The 11,475-nt window shown below is 45.4% G+C and overlaps 1 pseudogene; it reads right to left on the minus strand.

The window, feature by feature from the left end:
• Positions 1-9,629, minus strand: part of LOC149167601 (benzaldehyde dehydrogenase, mitochondrial-like) — a 55,273-nt pseudogene extending 45,644 nt beyond the window's left edge.
• Positions 9,630-11,475: the final 1,846 nt, after the last annotated feature.

Below are 11,475 nucleotides of genomic sequence, written 5' to 3' on the forward strand. Positions count from 1 at the left end.
GAAGATATCAATAAAGAGAAGTATTCCACAATTTTTGTGTATTTATTTCCTATTAATGCATCTTGTTATATTGTATATGGATTTCATTTACAATGCTTATGTGATGTGCGAATGTATGTAATTATGTTGTTTAATTAAACATAAGTGAGAATCTCAGTTTACGCGGTGCTAACTATGATTGTTTAGTAAGATAAGTAAAACACTTAAGATAACTTGGGAACCTATACCATATGCTGTCATAGCATCATGAAAGTACCTGGACCATAGGCCAGGGCTGCGCCAAGGTCAATCTCCCTCCTTCGTGGAGGTATTGAAGGGCGGAATAAAGGGCTAGACTAACAGAGCCCTAGAACATATTCAGCTGCGCGAAGGTAAGAACAGAGAGTATAAACCGACATCATGACCATATCAGGGTGCAGAAACTTGGTTCCAGCATCCCCCCATATTGCTTCAGGTGAGACTTCAGTCCACGCTCCGCGGGCTGATGCTGAAAGGGCCAGTAGTGTAGGGATTTGTTTGGCTAACTAATGTTGAACCTGGGTCAATCCCCATGTAGCCAAAATATGGTTTTGTTTCCAGGACCAGAATCTACATAAGAGATGTGTGATGTCGTATCACTGGAATCCAACTAAGAAAGAGATCGCAGATTGGTTGGACATGAAGATCCACGAATTCGCAGCACAGGAGAACAGAAATCCATGACTAACAAAGGAACAGTGGTTGGACAGGTACCTGTATATAGAAATTCATGAGATATTTTTTTGTTCCTTTCTAGTTGAACTATACAAGTGGATCGTGAAGTTAGCAGATAGCGAAGGAAGGTGGTGACTTGACGGTCCTATTGTCTGGACCCCGTAGTTAGTACAGGGACTGAAAGCCTCTAAGGATAAGATCACCCATGTTGTTGATCATTGGCTTGATCGCGTCATAGGAGGATTTGTGACTGAATTCACAGTTGATACCTCAATTAGCTACAGCGAGGCAGAGCGACGCTTTTTCAAAGGTCCGCGAGGTAAGTACTTGAAGTCTTTGAATACATGGATTAAGATGTTATTGCGCGAAAAACAGGTTATGCAGCTACCTTGATGTTCGGAGCTATGGAAAGCGGAAAGACTTACAGGAATGAAGGAAGAAAGGGTCCTGAATATAGTCCATTGATTTCACCTCCATTGGGTGACGAAGAGGGAGTAGCGTAGCCTTCTCTGCAAAGTGAAATTCAATTGATAAGACAAAGATTCTCACGACTGCCACCTCTGCCCACACCACCTTCAACTTCACCACCATCACCTATGACGTCACCCACACCACTACCCCCTCCACCGTAGGTCAACATGGAAAATTCAGTGAAGCTGCCTTTGTTTAAATGCTTGGGAAATGAGGACTTGGACCGGTTTTGGTTCGTTGTGAAAGCTGTATGGGAAACTCAAGGTGTTACAGATGATCACATGAAGAAGGCAACGTTGGTTAGTGCTTTTTAGGATCATGTGCTAACTTCGTACATCAAGTACTCTAATGATAACCCAAACGTTGGGGTGGCAGACATCCAGACCGCGCTGAATAAAGAGTTCAGTAGGCCCAAATCCGAGGCACAATCGGTTGTGGGGTTCAAGGAAATCACGAAGAAACCATGCAAGACACCTTGGGAATTGGATCAGAGGTTGAAATGAAAAATCTGAGAAGCTAATATGAACTTAACAGATGGATAGCACTGCAAGTGGTTTGTGGCTTCGCTCCTGCCACACCTAAGGGTTGCGCTGTCACAACAAAAGGTTACGACTTAGGCAGAGGCCTTAGAGATTGCAATGAGACTACATGAAACATCGATGCAAGATCTAAATCTGGGAGTTCAGCAAATCCATGTGCAGTTGCAAAATCTTTTCCTTGAAATGCAAAGTTTAAAGCAGGACAGAGCAGTTCTACCGAAGGTGAACAAAGAGGTATGGTGCCTGAAATGTAAAGGTTAAGGGAATGACAAAGACCATTGCCTGGTCTTTGTGAACTATATTGCAGGAGGATGACCGATGCCTTTGAGGCCAAAAGCTCAAGTAGGACCAAGCGCGGGGTCTATGTTTTGGTGCGTTATATGTTAGATAGTAGGGAAACATACGACAGATAACTATCATTTGCTGCAGAAGTTTGTACAAACACTGCAGCAACTGTTCTTAAACTTCTGCATATCGGTAGGGCATGATGAGTGCAACTGCAAAAGTTATGAATTGATGATGGATAGAAAACCCGCCTATAGGGATCAGGCAGAAACATGGCCCCCTAACCAGAGCATAGGGTTTGGCACGAACAGTCTTTTAGGGGCACAGACGAGGCCAAGGTGGAGGAGGACCTGAAAAAGGTTAGGGACAGATTATTTCCTACAACTATGGAGGACCAGGACACGATGCCCGTGATTGCACTAACCCAATGCATCCGTCGTGTAAATATTGCACTCTGTTTGATCATGAAACAGAGGACAGTCCGACACTAATAGTAAGGATATGTGGCAAAGGGGCACTACCACCTTAGCTGACTCAAAACCTGCAGAAGATGAGGTATGAGACTCACAAATAGGATCTGAATGTGAATATAGTGCTCTAAAGTGGAATTGCAACAGGTGATGATAAGGGGAAATGGCCCGAAGACGGTGCATGGGTTCATAAAGTGCCAGTGAAGGAGGTTGAATTTGATTCGGAGCATGCACGTGAAACGTTCATGGAAGCAAAGAAGAGCTTTGCTAAGGCCTGCACCTCATGGAACAAGGATAAGCCTGATCAGGAGATGGACCCTTCTACGCTTACGACCTTTGTAGAAACCTGCATGAAGATGTTGCGTGATAGCAAGGCTATGAAGGGATTACAGGAGCTTATAAATAGATGCATTGAAAACACTCCTGGTTAACTGCATGTGGTATGAAAGATTTGTAAGCATAAAACAAGGATAGGACGAGAGATGAGACTGACTATGCAGATAGGAGAATATGAAATGGATCAGGTTATCTTGGATTTAGGGTTGGACGCAAACATTATACCAAAGAAGACTTGGGAACAAATGGGAAGACCCACGTTGCAGTGGTCTCTGATTCAGTTAAGTATGGCAAATCAACAAAAGATCATCCCCATGGGGTGGCTACAAGGGGTGACTGTAGATATTGAAGGCACGAGCGCGTTGGCTAACTTTGAAGTAATAGAAATTCAGCAACCCCTACCCTACGCTCCTTAGCATTGATTGGGCTACTGACATGAATGGGGTAATCAACCTAAAGAAGCGAAAGATGATATTTGAGAAAAAATCACTCTGCGTAATCGTACCTCTAGATCCGGCTGAAGGATCGCACTATACTAAACCAGTACGTGATTATGATAGTGATGACAACTTGGACTATATATATGAGATAACAACACAAGACCAATATTGGGTGAATCCGATAGCGGATGGACAAATTACATGGGATCGCAAGAGTTCCTGCACCTCAGACTCTGACGAAGAATTAGAGTGCTGGCAGAATCGGCTGCATAAAGTAACCACACTGAGCTGTAACATGATGACTCGGTCGTTGCACTGTGTGTCGTCAAAAGTAAGAAGTTTGTGCACTTATGATGGCCTGAATGATGTAGATGTATTTTTAGATGCATTTGAAAGGGAAGTACCAGAGAAGTAGCACTTCCAGGCTTTGTACTGGGCACTGCGTGTTCTCAAGAGGATGATGAGAACACGCTTTGGGAAGCCAAAGGTACAAATAACAGAAAAATATGATGGGAAGGATGATCCGCGTGCAAACTTGGCCAAATGAGCTCAGGCTTATGGAGCGAAGCCCCAACCGAAATGGGTGCACTTGTTCTATCATACCTTGGATGTCATCCTGATGAATTGGTACTTGGAAACAGAGCTCTACCATGGTATAGGTGAATGGGATATTATGTGCAAAGGATTCATAATGACATTAAACTTTGAATATGGGTTTGACTATGTTGACAAAGCGCTACAAGAAGTGAAAGCAGCAATCTTTAGGATACCATGGGATCCTTTGGACCCGATTCAACCCGATTGGACTACTCAGCTGAGCCACACGCTAGAATGCTATAATGTTGCTTCTGAAGAAGAAGATGAGGACCTGCAAAAGATTAACATCCCTGAAACAGAGGGTCACTAGGAGGTTGAGGGACCACAGATTGAGAATCCTAATATAACTACACCACTGAAAATGAAACAGGTAAATATTGGTACGGAGGCGGAGCCCAAATTCATGAAGAATGGAGATTACTAGGATGACGCGATATTGGATAAGGTCACTGAATTGCTCTGTGAATAACAGGGTTTGTTCCCTACCAAGTTTATGAAGCTAAAAGGGATAATAGGATACCTAGGTGTTATGAAGATCATGTTAAAACTTGACGCAAAACCGATTAAGCAAAGACCTTACTGCCTCAATCCGAAGTATAAGGAGAAGGTCCACTTAGAGCTAGATAAGATGCTCGCGGTAGGAATCATGAGCCTATAGAAGAATCTGATTGGGTAATCCCCATGTTGGTACAGGAAAAGAAGCAGAAAGATGAAATAAGGATATGTGTAGATCTCCGGAAGTAGAATGACGCTTGCGTACATGATCCTTTCCCGACTCCATTTACTGATGAGGTATTAGATAATGTAGGTGGCTAGGAAGCGTACTCCTTCACTAATGGGTTCTCGGGGTACCATCAGATAAAAATCGCGCTAGAGGATAGAAGCAAGATGACCTTCGCGATGGAGGGGGGATGTTTTCAGTACACTGTAATGCCTTTCGGATTGAAGACTGCGCCTGTGATTTTTTCATGCGTATTCATTGCTGCATTTAAGGAATTTATTCATAAATCCCTGGAAGTGTGTTGACTGGACTGTGTTTGGGTTGGTGAAACGCCATGTGGCAATTTTGTGCCTGATGCTAGATACCTGTCGAAGGTACCAGATCGCACTCAATCTGAAGAAGTGCCTGTTTTGTGTTCCTTTTGGGACTCTGTTGGGTCATGTGGTTTGTAGACAAGGACTGATGGTAGATCCTGCAAAGATCGTGGTGATACTTAACTTGGAAGTGCCGAGGAGTGTGAAAAAATTGCGTGTAACCTTAGGACATACGGGGTATTATAGGAAGTTTATTAAGGGCTATGCCCAGATCACCATGCCTACGGAGAAGTTGTTGAAAAAGGATGTCATGTTCTGTTGGAATGGGGCCTGTAAGAAAAGATTGGATATATTGAAAGAAAAGATGGTCACTGCATTGATTTTAGTCTTCCTGGATTGGAAGAAGGAGTTTCATGTACATGTTGATACGTCATGTATAGCGCTGGGAGCACTGACACATATTGGTGGAGGCAAATTGGGCCATCCTATAGCGTTCGCAAGCAGAAGGTTATCCAAGGTTGAGAAGAATTGTTCCACCACTGAGCGCGAAGGGTTAGCCATGGTATACGTGCTCCAAACATTTAGACACTATTTGTTGGGTGGCCATTTTAAAATGTATAGGGACCATTCCGCGTTGAAATACCTAGTCAATAAGCCTATGTTGTGGGGGAGAATCTGTAGGTGGTTGCTATTGTTCCAGGAGTATGATTTTGAAGTTATTGTGAAGCCTAGATGACCAAATGTGGGACCAGACCATCTGTCACACATCGAAACAGGGGAAGAGCCCACTAATTTGGAGGAGGGATTGCTTGACGTGCAACTATTTGCAGTGCATGTCGCAATTGTCATTATGAAGATATCATACACTTCCTAATGACAGGAACTGCCGCGGAAGGTTACACCATCCAACAGAAGAAGGAGTTAGTGGTGCGATAGACTTTTCTGTCATTGCTGGGCATCTGTACAAAATAGGGTCTAATGAAATATTGCGAAGATATGTACTGGAGTTTGAATGGGGTAGTATCCTCGCGAACACTCATGGGGGTATCGTGGGAGGTCATTATGCAGGGAGAGCGACCACGCAGAAGATTATACGCGCAGGGTTATGGTGGCCAACCCTCCATCAGGATTCAAAAGCTTACTACAAGGTGTGCGATTCGTGTAAAAGGATGGGCAAACCATTGCGGAGAGATGAGTTGCCTCTGAATCCATAGATGACATTACAATCCTTTGAAAAATGGGCAATAGATTTTGTGGGACCCATTCAGTCCCAAGGTAAGAAGACGAGAACGCGGTACATTATCACCGCGACAAAGTATTTGACTCGATGGGTGGAGGCACAGCCTGTGAAGGATTGCACAGGCGCGACTACTGTGAAGTTTCTCTTTGAGTATGTACTGACGCAATTTGGGTGTCCAAAGATTTTGATGAGTGATCGCAGTACGCACATTTTGAATGAAACAATCATCGCGTTGATAGAGGAATTTCAGGTATATCAACAGAAGAGCGCGCCTTAGCACCCGTAGGCTAACGAGACGGTGGAAGCATTCAATAAGGTGCTAGAAAACATGCTGACCAAGGTTTGCAACGCTCAGCGAAGTGATTGGGACCTGTGCATACCCGCAGTACTATGGACCTATCGGACAACATGCAAGAAGTTGACTGGACAGACACCCTTTAGACTTGTATATGGCGTTGAAGCAATGATGCCCATGGAATAAATTGTGCCTAGTCTGTGCATAGTCGCACTCACAAGTATAAGGGATCGTGGAGCCCTGGAAGAGAGGCTTGCGCAGCGGGCTGAGCTTGAGGAAGAGAGATTTCTAGCTGGATTTCACTAACAGGTCCAAAAGCAGCGCGAAAAAGCATGGCATGATTGGCACATTAAGCTACGCACCTTTAAGGTAAATGACCTGGTTTTGTTATATGAAAACAAGTTTAATAAATTTCCAGGGAAATTCATAATGAACTGGTTAGGGCCCTATGTCATTAAGGAGATTATTGACAGTGGAGCAATTCAGTTGGTTAAATTGAATGGAGATCCCTTCCCAGGAAAGGTGAATGGTAGCCGATTAAAGCCATACACCAGTGGTCTAACCATGTGACTATATGAGGGTAGCATAGACTTAGCGCTTCAAGCAGCTGAAAGGAGGCACGGGACTATAAACTACACTTCCCAGATTGGGGAGCTGTGCAATTGGAGGATTGTGCGAAGCAAGAAAATGTCATAGGGTTCATGATAGCATGAAGGGAGCTGAGATACCTAGGGATAAATCATGTAGGTCAGCCGGAAAGTGACTGTTAAAGTCACTGTTCATGATTTGAGGGTAGAAATGTGGCCAAATGGAGTGAGCAGTCGACATTTAAGATGAAATTTATGGGTCAAATCCTTGAAAATATGCTGCCAATTCGGCATTAATGAACCGAATGTGGGGGGAACGGTCGGATTTGAATTCAAAATGCCCTATAAATTATAGGTGGCTACCCAGCGAAAAACATTTTGCATTTTGAGAATTGAGTTGTTGGGCTCTCAAGTGCACATGAACCGCGAGAACTTCGAAGCTCTGATAGCTAGTTTAGTATTTGAGACTTTGTTAAAGGCAACACAGGAGTTATTGCAGACCATCATGTCAGAACCCGCAGAAGCTATGGATACCAAAGCAGTGACATCCAAGGAGGTTGTGCCAGAAGTTGTTATGGAGGTAGAGGAAGCTACTCCAAAGGTTGTTGAAATCTTAGCTGAAGTTCCCAAATCACCACGGACACCTAGACGGAAGCTGACCCCAACCAAGGAGAGCACAAAGGATAAGAAATGCAAGCAATCTGCAATATCGGTGCACACATCACTGAGAAGAAACCCACCAAAGGACAAGGCCACCGCACAAGAAAAGGGAAAAGCCATCAATATGGAGTTGGAGGAGGAAGAAATTGAAAACATCCTGATGGATGAGGAGGACATGGGAATAGACGTGGAGGAAGTTGAAGTCCAGGGTACTGACCCTACCACTCAGTTTCCTGAGTATGTCCCTCCATGCAAGGGCAAGACCAAGGTGCCAAAAGATATCAATGAGAGAAAGGTCCCCTTGTAAACCCCTCTGCTACTAGATGAGATATTTTTGAAGGACCGCGCTTGGGGCGGGTTCCTCTGCTAAAGCTCAAATATTGGGACTTAGCTGACCAAGAGAAGTTCCTGCACCTAGCGACCGAACAACTAATGCGCTGCATTATTGACACAACCACCGAGATGACCACATTGGAGCCGCAGTAGTGGCTTAGGGGAGTAGACAAGGCAAGTCTTCTCAACCTGCTATGGGTGTCGCACTACAACCGCACCCTGATTACAGTATTGGTCATCAAGCAGCTACTATGATTGGTACATGATGGGTGTCTGTGGCTAGAGGAGCCAATACTTATCACCGACAGATTGATCCACAGGGTCACGCGGCTGCCCTACACAAGAGAAAATTTGTTCGTGATGTTTGGCAGAAAAGTTGGCGAGCAGACCCTCGCGGAGGCCATGAAGGAAAAATTTAAACTTCTGAAGAAGTCACAGGGCTATGCCATCTAAAGTATCAGTGACCCTACAGTCAAGGTGCCCACACAAATCTTGGCTGGAAAGGTGATGAGGACGTGTCGCGCAGACGAGGTGCCCACACCTATCGTTGCGCTAGTAGTGTAATGCACTGAAGGCGTCCAGTTCAATTGGGCGCACTATCTTTGTGGTGAGTTCCTTGCGAACTATCGTGAGGCCTAGGAGCTCATCAAGACTTTCCACTACACGTGGCTCTTGCTGTCTATTGTGCTGGTAGCATAGGAGTTTCCAGAGGACAGTCAATTCCCTTCGGTCGCGCCAGACCTACCAGAAGCAGTGAAGTACACTTCGTTGTGGGCAACCAAGGATGTGCAGCGCATCAAGGACAACAAGATCTTCTGGATCTTGATGGAGATGAACATCCACATGGCCATCAATTGCAAACCGCGGTTGTCACCCTGTTTTTTCCAACCTGCAGGGGTACACAGAATTCAATGTATATTTTCACCATGTGTCAATCAGGGCGCGGAAGGACCCTGTGCAGACATGGTATGACTTTCTTTACTTAACAACAGATGATGCAATTGATGTTGTGCTTGATCATTGGCCAGCAGAGAGGAGAACTACATAAGACTTGGTGGTGGGGGCGAGCAAGTCCGTCACATAGCGCAAGAAGGAGGAGGTCAAGCTCAAGATGGCATAGCTGGATGATAAAAGGAAGAAGGAGGCCACTGACAAGGCCCAGGCGGAGCGCGATGCCGCTCAGCAGATGGAGAAGCAAACAGGTGGAACACAGCGGGGCTTTGACAAAGGCGCGAAGTCACCTTCACCCGAGACGAAGGAAGAGAAGGACGAACAGACAGAGCAGCACGGCGTGGACCCGTAGGCGATGTCCTCCCACGTCAAGCGTCCAAGGGAACAAGAGAAAGGAGGGTCGAGGAAGAATTCCAAGGCCACTAAGATTTCGCTAGACCCAATCACCCTCACAGGGGCGATTTGCACGACATTGGAGACATGGTGCGAGATGTCACCATGGAGGCCCTATAGAAGTTTGAGCAGTAGCAACAACTAATATTGGCGGCCATCTAGATAGGTCTGCAGGAGCTGTAGACCCACGTGTCACAAGCTGGTACGTGTCCACCAGCCTTGCTATCAGCACTTCAAAAGCTGCCGAGATGCTGTGCACGAAGGTCTCTAGCATGATAGTGCTACCTGATGGAGCACTGACCATGGATAATGAAGATGGCAGGCCCACTATCAGTGCCCTTAAGGGAGTGGGGTTGAATCTAGCAGCACCCCTTAGTGAGGTGCTCCACCTGTTGCAGGATGGAGTGATTGCGGAGCTAAGGGCCCGTGAGCACCGCGCTATACAGGTGATCAGCGAGCAGCAGATTAACAATGAGCAGATGGCCCTACAACGAGACTCTGCCATCACCCCATGACCGAGGTAACCACACAAAACAAGCGAATAATTCATGCCATGGAGGAGGCATGCCAAATGGTCCCAGAGTTGTCCATTCTTGAGGAAGAACGGCCGAGGTGCATGTCCGCAAGATGGCTACAGGGGTGTGAAACGCTCGCACAAAGATGGCTAAGGTTCAAATAGAGTTGAACCTACAGATTACCGAATTACAGTTGAAGGCCCAACCTCAACTCCGCCAAAAGTAAAGGAGCAACATGCAACCGTTGTCACAGAGGCGATAGCGCTGGTTGACAGTGTAGTAGCAGACTCCACACAACTTTTTGAACAATTGTTCGAGGTCCTGACGAGCCTATAGGAGGACCCTAATGTACAGCGGCTAGAGACAGAAGCGCGAGAACTGCAACAGCGCTATGAAAAAGTAAAAGGAACTACATGAACCGTCTCGCTCACACAAAGACTGGCAAAGCTGCAAGAGGCCAAGTAGTTGAAAGAACAGGTAGATGTAGTGCAGAACAAGGAGGCAGTGTTGAAGGTGCAACTGAAGCCCTAGTTGGATGAGGCTTACGCGGTCACAACCTCTATTGAAGGGAAGCTTGCGACTCTGCAAACAACTCAGAAAAAGCTTTAGGCCGATAGTTCAGGATCAGTCACCTAGCAGATGGTTGAAGAAGCGAAGTAGGCAACCACACAGTGCACTGCCGAGGTTGCGGTCATACAGGTTGAGCTGTGAGGTCTTCGCGCTAAGATCTCCACACCCGCAGAGTGACTCGAGGGTGAGTCACGATGTTTGTGTTGGGGGCGTGTTGGAAACGAGATCCCGAAGGACATTTTTGGGGCTAAAAGCCCATGTTTTGGGTCAAATTTTGTAATAAAGTTGTAAAGTCTCCGCACTGTGTGGTAGCGAAGCGCGAAGGTGTCATAAGTCATAAAGGGTTTCCCGCCCTTATTTTGTAAAGTGTAAAGTCGACTGTAAATATCTACCCATGGTCCACAGACCATGGGATTGTATAAAAAGAGCTAAGTAAGTAAGCTCTAAGTAGTGATAAGTTTTTGGGGAGTGGAAGAAAATGCTTGAAGTCTTTGTAGAGAGTCTAAGTTTCAGGACCTAGCATAGGTAGAGGCTTTGTAGCTGAGTGTGCAAAGGCCTAGGGTAGAAGTCTGCAACTGAGTGCGTGGACCCCTGCAGCTGTGTGTGCAGGGTGGATAGAGTCTGTAATACTTTGAAGATATCAATAAAGAGAAGTATTTCGCAATTTCTGTGTATTTATTTCCTATTAATGCATCTTGTTATATTGTATATGGATTTCATTTACAATGCTTATGTGATGCACAAATGTATGTAATTATGTTGGTTAATTGAAGGCAAGTGAGAATATCAATTTATGCGGCGCTAACTGTGATTGTTTTAGTAAGATAAGTAAAACACTTAAGATAACTTGGGAACCTATACCATACATTGTCACAACATCGTGAAAGTACTTGGACCACAGTCTAGGGCTACGTGAAGGTCAATCGCCCTCCTTTGCAGAGGTACTGAAGGGCGGAATAAAGAGCTAGACTGACAGAGCCATAGAACTTAGTGACCTGCATGAGGGCAGTAACTGAGAGTATAAACTGACATCACGACCATCTCAAGGTGCGGAAACTTGGTTCC

Source organism: Pinus tabuliformis, chromosome 5_1, assembly GCF_031772625.1.
Source record: "Pinus tabuliformis cultivar Carrire ecotype Pingquan chromosome 5_1, CPIR1, whole genome shotgun sequence".
NCBI classification, from domain to species: Eukaryota; Viridiplantae; Streptophyta; class Pinopsida; order Pinales; family Pinaceae; genus Pinus; species Pinus tabuliformis.